At 47.7% G+C, this 14,199-nt stretch overlaps 1 long non-coding RNA gene across 8 annotated transcripts in view; it reads right to left on the bottom strand.

The window, feature by feature from the left end:
• The window catches only part of LOC137218828 (uncharacterized), a 61,719-nt gene that overhangs the window by 20,878 nt on the left and 26,642 nt on the right, over window positions 1-14,199 (bottom strand). For 2 of the 8 annotated variants that reach the window (XR_010940877.1, XR_010940876.1), the window contains one exon: window positions 12,422-12,695. The exons of 3 other annotated variants lie outside the window; for them this stretch is intronic. This is a non-coding gene — a long non-coding RNA (uncharacterized lncRNA). Of the gene's footprint in view, window positions 1-5,375; window positions 5,987-12,421; window positions 12,696-14,199 lie in introns of those variants that run through there. 3 more of the 8 variants (XR_010940879.1, XR_010940884.1, XR_010940883.1) reach the window with 2 other exon arrangements.

Genomic DNA, 14,199 nt, shown 5'->3' with positions numbered 1-14,199 from the left:
TTAAGAAAAAAAATGACACAAATGCACTTATCTACGAAACAGAAACAGACTAACAGACATAAATAACAGACTTGTGGTTGCCAAGGGGGTGTGGGAGGGATGGAGTGGGAGTTTGGGATTAGCAGATGCAAGCTAGTATATATAGAATGGATAAACAACAAGGTCCTACTGTATAGCACAGGGAACTATATTCAATATCCTGTGATAAACCATAATGGAAAAGAGTATATATATGTACATATATATGTATAACTGAATCACTTTGCTGTACAGCAAAAATTAACACAACACTGTAAATGAACTATACTTCAATAAAATAAAGTTTTAAAAATAGACAAACGTTTGTGGTGCTGGGAAGGAAGCAGAAGAATGGGGTGGTGCGTGGAGGCGCAGGTGCCGTCAGAGGCGTTTCAAAGGCTGCCCTTAGGACATATTTGGGCTGCCCATCAGAAAGGGTGTCATTGGTGATGGGGAAAAGAGAAAGGTTAATTACAGAAGGGAAGACCTTGAGAGGGTGAGAGGGAAAGAAATCCTGAGCCTAGTGATGGAAACAGACATATCTTCCATTATGGAGCATGTGGAGAGCGGTGCTGAGAGGCTGTGACTTGGTGATGGGATGTCTCCATCTAAATAGATTGACTGTCTTTATAAAATAGGAGACAAGTCATCAGCCAAGAGGAAGGGAGTAGAAGGTGGAAGATGTAGAGAGGGAAGAAATGGTAAACTAGGAAAATGGAGGTGGAATCTCTAGGAAAGTAGAGGTGGATTTACTGAATGTGTTCATTGCCTCTAGAGATCTGTGCTTTTCAATCTGACGTATAAACATCCAGCTCCACTGCCTCATTTTTCCTGGCTATAATCAACTTATAGGTGCAGGCGGAAGCTTGAGCAGAGAGTTGGAAAAGAGAAGTTTTGGAAGGAAGTGAATTGGAAGAATAGGAGTTGGTGGTCAGAAAGTGGGAAGCTTCAAATCAAGATTGAGACCTAGAGGGACTTCCCTGGTGGCGCAGTGGTTAATAGTCTGCCTGCCAATGCAGGGGACACAGGTTCGAGCCCTGGTTCAGGAAGATCCCACATGCCTCGGAGCAACTAAGCCCATGCGCCGCAACTACTGAGCCTGCGCTCTAGAGCCTGTGTGCCACAACTACTGAAGCCCACGTGCCTAGATCCTGTGCTCCGCAACAAGAGAAGCCACCGCAATGAGAAGCACATGCGCCGCAAAGGAGAGTAGCCCCCCACTCGCCGCAACTAGAGGAAGCCCATGCACAACAACGAAGACCCAATGCAGCCAAAAATAAATAAATAAATTAAAAAAAAAAAAAAAGATTGTGATGTAGAAAAACTTATGGTTACCAGAGGGGAAAGCGGGGTGTGGGGAGGGATAAATTGGGAGATTGGGGTTGACATATACACACTACTATATATAAAGTAGATAACTAGGGCTTCCCTGGTGGCGCAGTGGTTGAGAGTCCGCCTGCCAATGCAGGGGATACGGGTTCGTGCTCCGGTCCAGGAAGATCCCACATACTGCGGAGCGGCTGGGCCCATGAGCCATGGCCTCTGAGCCGGCGCGTCCGGAGCCTGTGCTCCACAACGGGAGAGGCCACAACAGTGAGAGGCCTGCGTACTGCAAAAAAAAAAGTAGATAACTAATAAGGACCTACGTACAGCACAGGGAACTCTTCTGAATACTCTGTAGTGGGAAATATAATACTCTACATGGGAAAAGAATCTAAAAAAGAGTGGATATATGTATATGTATAACTGATTCACTTTGCTATACAACAGAAAATAACACAACGTTGTAAATCAACTATACTCCAAAAAAATTTTTAAAAATGATTGCCAATGGATGGCTGAGCTGGGTGGCCGAAGAGATCACTGGCTGTCCTTTTTTTAAAAATTTATTTATTTAGGGCTGTGTTGGGTCTTCATTTCTGTGCGAGGGCTTTCTCTAGTTGTGGCAGGTGGGGGCCACTCTTCATCGCAGTGCGCAGGTCTCTCACTATCGTGGTCTCTCTTGTTGCGGAGCACAGGCTCCAGACGCGCAGGCTCAGTAGTTGTGGCTCACGGGCTTAGTTGCTCCGCGGCATGTGGGATCCTCCCAGACCAGGGCTCGAACCCGTGTCCCCTGCATTAGCAGGCAGATTCTCAACCACTGCGCCACCAGGGAAGCCCTGGCTGTCCTTTGAGATCAGGCGGTTGTTTGGGTTGGATGATGCTGTGACTGCTACTCAGGTTCCAGGAGGCCATGCTCCCGGCTCTCTGCAGATCTCAGCCAATGGCAGACGAGGCGGCGGGCACAGAGGGGGCTCCCTGGGGATGCAATGAGCTCTGTGGTACTGTTAATACTCCAGAGCTCCCCGTGGGGTCAGGCAAAAAGCTGGTCTCCAGCAGAGTCTACTTTATTGCTTAGCTTTTCCACCTGCCCTAACCTCACTCCCCTTTTCTTGGTCGGACTCCTCAAAAAATCGTTTGAACAAGAATCCATCTTCCAGGACAGAAGGATGTGCACATGCCAAGAACGGTGAAGGGCATGGTGATGGAGGAAGAGTAGTGAGTCAGTACTAACATTACTGGTGACTAAGGGAGGTGATGGGAAAGTCAACAAAAGAGAGACAGGAGAAGGGGCAAGGGTCATGAAGATGGACAACGCACTTCAAAGGAGCTGGGGGCTTTGAAGAGGGAGGAGACAGCTTGGCAGTGGAGTGAAGAGCAGCAGCGTTGACTACTATTCCCAGATCCTGAGATTGTGGAAAAAATATCAGCCTCTGGAGAAGACTGCAAGGGAAGCAGAGTCCCGGATAGCCTGGGTTTGAATTAGTACAAGGTGAAATTAGCAGAACTCAGGATTGACCTGAGCTCTGGAGGGCTCAGAGGGAGGGGTGGATGGGAGGGGCGGGTGGGAGACGGGGTCAGATTAGGAATGTTCAAAGCATCTGTCGGAAGCGGGTGGTCCTGGGTGGTCCAGGAGGCTCAGGTTCTGCCAGAGGCCCAGAGGATGGGGTGTTTAAAGCTTGGGAGGATTGGTCCTGGGACTCAGAGCTCGAACTGATAGGACCCCAGGATGCCGGACACAGCCAAGGGAGCTGCACGAATCTGAATGGAAAGAGCAAACTTCTCAGGCTTTCTCCAGGTTCATGGACAACTAATTAAACGGACATACACACAGAACCTAAGGGTCATCTGGGCCTCCTTGCCTCTCAGGGATTTGGAGGCATTTCATCCAAACTCCTAATTTAGGGCCTCTGAGTCTCCGGAGGGTCCTTCCCCTCCACACCCCAACCTGCCACCCACAAAGTGATTTTCGAGACTTCTCCAAGACCTGCTTCCTCGAGCTTTTGTCTCCAGCTCTGCACTTCTGCATCCTGGATGCTGGCTTGATACTGAGCTCAGGGTCCTGCTCGTGAAGCCCGAGGATGCCTCTGGGGCCACGTTTTGTGAGTTTAGCGATCGAAGGCATGCGTGGCCAAGGGGTTCATCTCCCTCTGCCCGGGTTCGGGCTCTTCCCTTCCTCTTTCAATCTCACCTCCTTCTTCTCAACACCTACACACATTAGACTCACCAGCATCCTCTGCCCGGTCGCAAGCAGGGTGTTGCTGCCCTCACACAGGCCCCTGAAGGCTCCGCTTCTATCCCAAACAGGCTTAGCCCTGGAGTTTCTTTCTAAGACATAAAATGCTCTCATTGAAAGGAATTTGGGGTGCACGGTTTTTCTCCCTCTGCCCGAGCCGCGTGGTGTGGTGGTTATAGGGACACATTGAAAGGAATTTGGGGTGCACGGTGTTTCTCCCTCTGCCCGAGCCGCGTGGTGTGGTGGTTATAGGGACACATTGAGAGGAATCTGGGGTGCACAGTGTTTCTCCCTCTGCCCGAGCCGCGTGGTGTGCTGGTTATAGGGACACATTGAAAGGAATCTGGGGTGCATGGTGTTTCTCCCTCTGCCCGAGCCGCGTGGTGTGCTGGTTAGGGACACAGGCTCTGGAGTCACGCACAGCCAGAGGTTGAAGCTCTCTGAGCTTCAGTTTCCTTCCCCAGGAAATGAGGGCAATCATAGCGGAGTAACATTTTCCCAGCACTTTCCTTGTTCCTGGCACTAGGCTAAGCATTTGACACCCATCTTATTTAATCCCAACATCATCCTTGTGAACTAGGAACTACCCCATTTTCCGAAGGAGAAAACTAAGGTTCGGTGATTTTAAGTAACTTGCCCACCATCGAAGGACTTTTAGTTGTCTGAGCTGGGATTCCGTGCAGGGTCTTTTATACTTTGAAGACCGTGCTCTTAAGCCACCTGCAGTGATACAAAGTCAGGAATACTGGGTCCCCCCACTGGCTTGTCCTCTAACCTGATCCTCCTACCTGTGGGGTTTCAGTTTTCCCACCTGTAAAGTGGAAGGTCCCTTCGGCTATATTGCCACCGAATCTTTGAAAATGACAACCGTGGATTTGAAAGAGTTAGCACAGTTGCCTGCAAATTCAAAATTCCCTTCTTGCCAGGATCTGTCCCAAGTTTCCAAAGTGGCTTTGAGGCTAAAAAGTACATAATGCCTTAAATCTGCCTTGAAGGAAGGATTACAAGGCAATGAGTAAGGGAAGCATCAACAGTTCTTCTGGGAGGTCCCTCAATTTTCCCAAATATGGTTTACTTTTTCCAAGTTCTGTATCTTATCCACAAAGGGCTTCCCCCATGGAATCACGGTGCTAGAAATCAACTCAGATACCACTGACCTTCACAATGGGGAAGGCGGGGAGCAGGAATCCCTTGGTCCCAGGTGGCTTCACATACGTGAGCATCCTGTTTTTACAGATGGGAAGCTGAGGCCCTGAGAGGGTCAGGGCAGAGTCTTCAGGTCCAGAGCATCCCTTCTGTGGTCTCCCCGAGAGTCTCAGGGAGCCGCCATGCAGGGCACTGGAGGCGGGCACTCCTGACCCTGGTCAGCGCGTGGCCATTCTCGCCTCTGCTTTCCCAGGATTTCTCAGACAACACCGGGGGCTGAGGGGGCTACTGCCCAGTGACCAGGGCCTGGGCCCCACCTGGCTTTAACCTGAGCAACTTTGTCCATGTAAGATTTTGTTCAAAAAAATTCTCCATTGCTTACAGAAAAATAAAGTTTGGAAATACAGCTATCTTTTCCACGTTCTTTTTTTTTTTCCTCGCATCTAAATTGGTTTCAGCGAAAACGTAAGGCTCTCTGCCATCAAGAATGCAGAGAAGTGGGTAATAAAGGCAGCTCTGCATTGGGGCAGGGATCTGGTCAGACAGAGAAGAAGTGAGTGAGTGAGTGAGCGTGTGTATGTATGTGTTTGGGGTGTGTGTGTGCTTGCACCATGCCCAATCACAGAAAGTCCAGGCGGACAGGTCTGGTACAGGACATCCTGACCCACTCCTAAGAGTGGGTGGCAGACATGGCCTTGTTTATGCTCCCCAGATTCTAGATACACAAACAATAAATCCCAACAATATGTTTGCCTGCAGACTTTGTGGCCAGCTTCAAAGTCGCACATAAGGACCCACAGGGCTCTGGGCTCAGCTGTGCAGGCAGAGTCCTTCTAAGTGTCTGAGGAAAGCACAGAGGGAACATTCTGCCACCAAGCCATCTGATGGCTAAGAAATGCTCTAGAAAGAGCCCTGGCTTGGGCATGGGTCTGGTCTCAGATCAGACTCTTATCCCCGGACTCCTGGGATGCCCTGGGCTTCAGCTCCATGTTCACCCAGCCGCAACCCGTATTCACAGCAGTGAGCTCTGCAATCTAGGTTGATGGCCCAAGATCCCTGCTTCTGGGCCCCCCAGTGCCAACAGGAAACTGACCAAACCCCAAGGTGCAGCATGCAGGCTTCCGTATGACCTGGGGCCCACCTGTCAGGCAATCACTAAACCCACCCGTGACTTTATTCCTGTATTTGTCAATTGCTTGAATGCCGGCTCAACTGATGACTCCTGGGTCTAGGTCCCTTCTGTGCCATCCAGAGCCTCACCAGGACCTGGTGGAAAGTGGGTGGGAGCTCACTGAGCGAATAAACGAAACGACAAATGAAATATGCAAGAGGACTTTGAAAGCTATAAGGAGGTGGAATCACAGATGTAAGAAATTACTACCGCTAGTAAGAATCCTATTGTCACATGCAACTGTTTTGTTCTTATCATATGCTTTATGGAAATAGAACATTTAAGAAAAATTAATCAACTACTTTTAAAAAGTAATCGCAATTATTTTCTTATGGTAAAAAATATAAAGAAAAGTTTATAGTCCAAGCAATGAAATATAACCCAGATATAACCCAATGATACTTTGGTGTATCTTTTTCCAGTCTGTTTTCTGTATGTGGACTTGTGTGTGTGTGTGTGTGTGTGTGTGTAAATATGTAATATAAGTGGGATCAAATTGCATACTTTTTATTTCCTGCCATTTTCAGTTAACATGTTACGATGAACACTTTGCTGTGTTTTGACATCTAAGCTCAGGTTCCCCAGCACCCCACTTCCTAGCCCAGTGACTGTGGGTGATTCGTTTCACCTCACTTGAGTCCTTGTTTGCTCATGTCTAAAATAATCTTACTGGGGCAGATACTGCTAGTGTTCACCGATATCAATTTTCACCTCTTTGCAGACATATTGCTAAACTCTGTTTCCCAGCCTCCTTTGCAGCTGGATGAGACCACGTGACCATATTCTGGCCAGCGGGATGTGGGAGGAAGTGATGTATGCCACTTGCATGCCTAGCTTATAGGGTCTCCCACAAATAAGCCTTTTCTCTTTCTTCTTACTCTCCAGGCCCCAGGCCCCCATACTGACTGGATGAACCAAGGAGATCATGAAACAACTAGTTGGTGGACCCACAAGACGAAACAGGTCTGGGTCCCCACGTCAGAGCTTGCAAAAGGACCCAACTGGCCTGTGATGTGAACATGAAATAAACTTCCTTTGCTTAAGCCACTGAGGCATCAGGATTGACTTGTTTCTGCAGCCTAGACTAATGTGATAGCTACCTACCTCATAAGGCAGGCTATGTTTTTAAATAAAATATTGAGGGCTTCCCTGGTGGCGCACTGGTTAAGAATCCACCTGCCAATGCAGGGGACATGTGTTGGAGCCCTGGTCTGGGAAGATCCCACATGTTGCAGAGCAACTAAGTCCGTGCGCCACAACTACTGAGCCTGCGCACCACAACTACTGAGCCCTCATGCCACAACTACTGAGCCCGTGTGCCTAGAGCTCGTGCTCCACAACAAGAGAAGTCATGACAATGAGCAGCCCGCGCACCACAACGAAGAGTAGCCTCCACTCACCGCAACCAGAGAAAGCCCATGCGCAGCAACGAAGACCCAACTCAGCCAAAAGAAGAAAAGAAAAACCAAATGAATGAATTTAGAAAAAAAAATTCTAAAAAAAATTGAAATCAACAGCTCATAAAAAGCACTCCACAGACATGAACCTTTAAAAATGAAAGAATAATAAATAAATGAACAGGCCACTGATTAAATAATATCCAGTGATTGGATAATATACACCCTAAGTGTGTTGGATTTCAGAGAAGTGAGAAATGACGGTGGACAGGAGTAAGCAGTAGAAGGAGGCGTTGAGTGGAATCTGGTAAGATGTGTAGGAATTGGGTCCAGGAGAGGAATTGGAAGGGGCTTCTGGGAAGAAGACAATTCATTCAACTTGTGTGTGTATGTCAATAACCCAGGAGGTAGGAAACGCAATGAGGGACATTCTGTATCAGTATAGTACTTGGAAGATGGGAAGGACCAGGAATTGGGCCATGCTCAGCTACCAGGGCTGGCCACCAGAGGACTGGAAAGGTTTTCTGTGGCCTTTCCATCCTGTTCACTTTCTATTCCGGACCCCAGGACTGTCCTGGAAGGAGCTCCACCCCTCAGTATTGGTAGACATGGTCTTAGTTTCCTGAAGTCCCCAAAAATCCATAGAGTAGGTACGTGGGAGGACTGATGTATGCCACAAGAGATGTGGAGGAGAAGGGTATTAAAAATAATCTGAATTCCAATTCCCCCATGTTATAGACGATAAAACTGAAGGTCCAGGAGGATCCATAGCTCAGGTTTGCGCACATGACACAGTAGCTTAGTGTCCGAGGCAAAACACAAATGTAAACCAGGTGATGCATTTTCCTTTATAAGCTTCCACCAGCCTCCCAGCCCACCTGGAATAAAACCAACTCCTGACTGTGATCTACAAAGCCCTATAAGATCCAGTCCCTCCCACCACCCTTTCTGGTATTGAGGAAAAACCTGGCTGGTTTTCATCAATACATCCGGTGCACGGTTGGACATTTCCCAGCCCCACTTCCTCGCGTCTGGGAGAGATCAGGGATCTGAGTTCTGACCAATGAAATGCGAGCAGGAGGCAACGATGCCCCTTCCGAGCCTCTTCCTGAAAACCACCACACAGGTCCCCATCACCTCTCTCTTCCCTTGGGTACTGGCTGGATGCATGCATGTATCCCATGGAAGGCTCCCAGGCACTAGGCACTGGGGGAAGACAGAGTCACGTGACATCAGGAGCTTGGGTTCCTCAAAGACTGAAGGAGAGAGAATCCCCTACACCCACATAGAGCTAAGAAGTGAGCTAGAATCAGCCCTTCATTGCATCGCCAAGCCTCTGAGCTCTGGGAGTCATTTGTTATTGCAGCTAGTGTTAACCTACCCTGGCTAACGCAAGCCTCCTCTTCCTTCACATTCTGCTGGCTACGCATCACCTCCTGTGGCACCCACCCTCGTACACTGTACTCTCACTGTGCTGACCTTCTGTATGGTTTTCGTTGTGAGCCAGGTTTTCTCCTGTCTCTGGTCTGTTCACTTGCTCTCCCCCTTGCCTGCAAAGCTCCCCTCCCTGACCTCATCTTTGCTCCCTTCTCACCATCCAATGCTCCGCTTCAATGTCATCTTCTTGGAGAGATCTTTCCTGATCACTACTAGTTCCCTGTAGTCACACCCTATTTCTCACTCTTCCATTACACTCTTATGATCAGTTACTATCTAGAATTATCTTGTCTATCCATCTGTTTGCTTATTTCGTTTTAATCTCCTCCCTCTAGAATATAAATTTCATGAGGTCAGGGACTTGGCCTGTTTGTTTCACTGCAATATCCCCAGCACTTAGAGCATACTAAGTGCTCAAAAAATATTTGTAAATGAATGAGTAGTGAATGGATGTGTGCACAAACATTAGTCCCCTGACATCCAGGATAAACCCATTCGGTCACACCCCATGATTCACTCCGTTGCCAAACGTTTCAGAGCAGAGGGCTTTTCCCATCAATTGACCCGAGAACGGTGGGCCTGGTCTGAGGTTCAAGGTCGGTTTGTCTATTTAGCCAGTTAAAGAAGGGCCCAGATATCTCGGTAGCCTCCCCTGAGCAGAGAGGTTTACAGCCCTTGGCTCTGAAGGCCCCACAGCTGCTGGCACCTGCTGGGTTTGGCACATGGGTCTGTAAGAAGTCGGGAGTATTTTTCCATTTTGCTGGAAAGAGCCTCTTGGCAATCTGTGGGAGGTTGGAGATTGCAGCAGAAAAGCCCAGAATGGCCCCTTGAGGTTATTTACAGCCAAAACTTCCTCAGCTCTGCCAGGACCCAGGGAGACCATCCTCCCAGCATTTTCTCCAGGGAGAGCCAGCTGTCTCTGCCTTCACTCAGGAAAACAAACAGTGCAGGGCGAGCTGGCCTGGTCCTACCCACCTGGCAGATGAGCAAACCGAGGCCCTGGGGGTTAGGAAGGCTTCACTAACATGCAGAGAAACCATGCAATGTCCTCACTCGTCTGACTTCCAGATTTCCCTCAGTAAAACAGAGCAGACCCATTCCACCCTCCACCCCACCCATGAGACAGATACTAACAGAATCAGCCCTTCCCTACAGAAGAGGAAACTGAGGCACCAGCAGTTTAGCAATGTGCCCCCAGGAGGTCCAGAACTCGGGTTCAGACCCGACAGTTGGTGCTCATGATCACTTTGCTGCCCACAGTTTGATCCTGGTCTCCCTGGAGCCTACCTCCCAGGACCTTAGGGATAAAACGGTGTGAGGGGTACGGTGGGGGGGCTGGGAGCTGTAGGCATCTCTGCCATCACGAGTGACCTTAGAAGAGGAGGAGACAGTCCCGAGGGGAAGAGGAGCAATCTGGATTAGTCAGGGTTCTCCAGAGAAGCAAAACCAATAGAATATATATATAGAGAGAGAGATCTATTTTAAGGAATTGGCTTACCCAATTATGGAGGCTGGCGATCCAACACCTACAGCCCTGTCCTGGGTCTCCAACCTGCTGGCCTACCCTGTTGATTTTGGACTTGCCGGCCTCTGTAATCACATGAATCAATTCCTTAAAATAAATCTTTTTCTCTGTGTATATGCAGCCCATTGTTTCCATTTCTCTGGAGAACCTGAAACCGGACAGGACCCTCTGGGGCTTCTGGGCAAGGAAGTCTTCCTGTCCCCCATTTCTTGTTTGTAGGGAACAGACTCCAGCTTCCATGGCCTCTCCTGAGTTCCAAAGGGCAAATTCAAACAGCTGCTACTGGGGGAAGGGAGGGGATGCAGAGACCAGGGAGGAGCAGCCAGGAAGCCACCTGAGGCCAGATTAAAGGGACCAAAGACGCTCATCAAGATTAGGAGACCACCTGAGATGAGATTAAAGGAGCTCAGGCCCTGCACACACCCTAATCTGCTCAGCAACCCCACCCTTGAACTGTTGCTATAAAACTCCTCACCAATTCCTCCCGGGTCGGGACACATAGTTTTTGAGGGACACGAGCCTGCTGTGCCCACCTTTGCCTGGCAAAGCAAGAAAGCTATTCTTTTCTACTTCACCCAAAACTCTGTCTCCAAGATTCCATTCGGCACCGGGGCCCAGAGGCTGGCTGAGCTTTTGGCATCAAACAAACCGTAACACACACACACACACACACACACACACACACACACACACACTCATACACGCTGAACCCCCGAGTGGCTTCCCTTGACCCCAGGACGAAGTCCAAACTCCTTTCCATGGCTTTCGAGGTCTTTCTCCCCCTCTCCATTTTTCTACCCCCAGACTCAGCTCTCTCACGGCCCCTGCCACACTCACCAAGCTCTGGCCAAGCTCGTCTTCTCTCAATTCCTCACAAAATGCCTTCTTCAGCTCTACCAACAAGCCACACTCTCCAAGCCCCAGGGCCTTTGCACATGTTGCTCCCACCACCTGGGAAACCTATCCCGCCCGGCTTCCCAGCTAACCTTCCTTCTTCTGGCAGGAGCTTAAGTGCCGCTTCCACGGGAGCAATTCCCTGTCAAGTGGCACCGAAATGGCTAATCAATCATTTGTGAAATCACATATTTAATATGTCTTCCCCGAAAGTCTAGGTCCACCAGCAAGGAAACGTCAGAGCCTGCTTTGCTCTCACAGCGTCCCCAATGCCAGTGACTGGGCACATCAGAGATCGACATACAATTTAAAAGGCTGAATAGGGACTTCCCTGGTGGCACAGTGGTTAAGAATCCACGCTCTCAATGCAGGGGGCCTGGGTTCGATCCCTGGTCAGGAAACTAGATCCCACATGCATGCCGCAACTAAGAGTTCACATGCCATAACTAAAGAGCCCGCCTGCCGCAACTAAGACCCGGTGCAAACAAACAAATAAATAAATATTTAAAAATAAATAAATAAGAAATCAAAGGCTGAATATATGAATATCTATTATAATCCAGATTGTATTTCTGGTTGGCTAGAACAATAATCATGCTTTCTCATCCCTGGTCACATATTGTTTGCCTGGGTGACAAAAGCACACTCAAAAATGTCTCCATTATTGCCCCATCTGTGATCATACACTGATTAATTAAAGCATGCGGCAACAAGTGAAGATACCTTTCACTCGTACAGCTGATTCTCTCTGCCCCAGCCTCTCCCTGCTTTCCCTTCCCACCCATGTCATCCAGCTGAGCAATCCTATCTCAGCTTCACTCTTTTCTTTCTAGTGGGACAGCCTCATGGCAAATTCAGATTCAAGATCCTCTGTGTAAGCCAGGGCAAGTTATTGAAGCTCTCTGGCCAGGTCCCTCCTCTGCAAAATGAGAAGCTGAATCAGAGAACCGTGGAGGCCCCTCAGCCCTGACTCTGTGTACCCCACGGTCGTCGATTTTCTTTTGCATCTCGGCCCGACTGCTGTTTCTTGCTGCCAAGACTTCCTGTGCCTGGGAGCAAAATCTGCCCCTCACTTTCCACTCCAATAACCCTTAGGCCACAGGTAGTGCTACACCAACCATTCCAGCCACGAGGTAAAATCGGGACCACAAACAGAAAACAGCACTTCCTTCTTCTGTCCAATACCTGTCATTGCAGAAGCTGAGCCGGCTCTCCTTAGTGGGTCTTACACACTCACACACACATACTCACACACGCTCACACATACTCGTACACACTCATATCATGTTTCCTTTATTTCAGGAAGGGTTTTCAGTTATTAGCAGCAGAAACCAGTTCTGGTACATGTAGGGAGGAGACAGGGAGGATGACGAGGGGGAGGCAGAGAAATGGGAAAAATCTCCCAGCATCACAGAAGTTGGACAGCCAGGTCTTGAGAAGGACACGGAGAAACATCCAGGACCAGGAACTGGCACGGGGTTTCTTCCGAGTTCTGCAAGCAGGACAGATCAACCCACCACCACTTCCTTATTTTTGTTACTGAATTATAGCCTACATATAAAAGATTATGTTCATTCACAATACATGTAAATCAAACCAGCAGGCTCTATGCCTTAAAATTATACGGTCATGTAAGTCAATTATTCCTCAATAAAACTGGGGAAAAATTACGTTCATAATATATCAGTATGGAGTCAAGAATATAGTAATGGGTGGGAGGGATAAATTAGGAATTTGGGATTAACAGATACCCATTACTATATATAGATAAACAACAAGAACCTACTGTATACCACAGGGACCTATACTCAATATCTTGTACTACAAAACTACAGTAATCAAGACAGGATGATACTGGCACAAAAACAGAAATATAGGTCAATGGTACAGGATAGAAAGCCCAGAGATAAACCCTATGGTCACCTAATCTATGACAAAGGAGGCAAGAATGTACAATGGAGACAAGATGGTCTTTTCAATAAATGGTGCTGGGAAAACTGGACAACCACATGTAAAAGAATGAAATAAGAGTGCTACCTAACACCACACACAAAAATAAACTCAAAATGGATTAAAGACCTAAATATAAGACCAGACACTATAAAACTCTTAGAGGAAGACATAGGAAAAACACCCTTTAACATAAATCACAGCAAGATCTTTTTTGATCCACCTCCTAGAGTAATGAAGATAAAAACAAAAATAAGCGAATGGGACCCAATTAAACTTAAAAGCTTTTGCACAGTAAAGGAAACCATTAACAAGATGAAAAGAAAACCCACAGAATGGGAGAAAATATTTGCAAATGAAGCAACACACAAAGGATTAATCTCCAAAATATACAAACAATTCATGAAGCTCAGTATCAAAAAAACAAACAACCCAATCAAAAAATGGACGGAAGACATTTCAGCAAAGAAGACATACAAGTGGCCAAGAGGCACAGGAAAGATGCTCAACATCACTAATCATTAGAGAAATGCAAATCAAGATGACAATGAGGTTTCACCTCACACCAGTCAGAAGGGGCATCATCAGAAAATCTAGAAACAATAAATGCTGGAGAGGGTGTGGAGAAAAGGGAACCCTCCTGTACTGCTGGTGGGAAAGTAAATTGATACAGCCACTGTGGAGAACAGTAAGGAGGCTCCTTAAAAAACTAAAAATAGAACTACCATATGACCCAGCAATCCCACTACTGGGCATATACCCTGAGAAAACCATAATTCAAAAAGACGCATGCACCCCAACGTTCACTGCAGCTCTATTTACAATAGCCAGGACATGGAAGCCACCTAAATGTTCATCGAAAGATGAATGGATAATGAAGATGTGGTACATATATACAATGGAATATTACTCAGCCATAAAAAGGAATGAAACTGGGTCCTTTGTAGAGATGTGGATGGACCTAGTGTCTGTCATACAGATTGAAGTAAGTCAGAAAGAAAAAAACAAATATCGTATATTAACGCATATATGTGGAATCTAGAAAAATGGTACAGGTGAACCTAGCTGCAGGGCAGGAATAGAAAGGCAGACGTAGAGAACGGAC

Source organism: Pseudorca crassidens, chromosome 1, assembly GCF_039906515.1.
Source record: "Pseudorca crassidens isolate mPseCra1 chromosome 1, mPseCra1.hap1, whole genome shotgun sequence".
NCBI classification, from domain to species: Eukaryota; Metazoa; Chordata; class Mammalia; order Artiodactyla; family Delphinidae; genus Pseudorca; species Pseudorca crassidens.
This window is presented reverse-complemented; position numbering and strand designations above follow the sequence as displayed.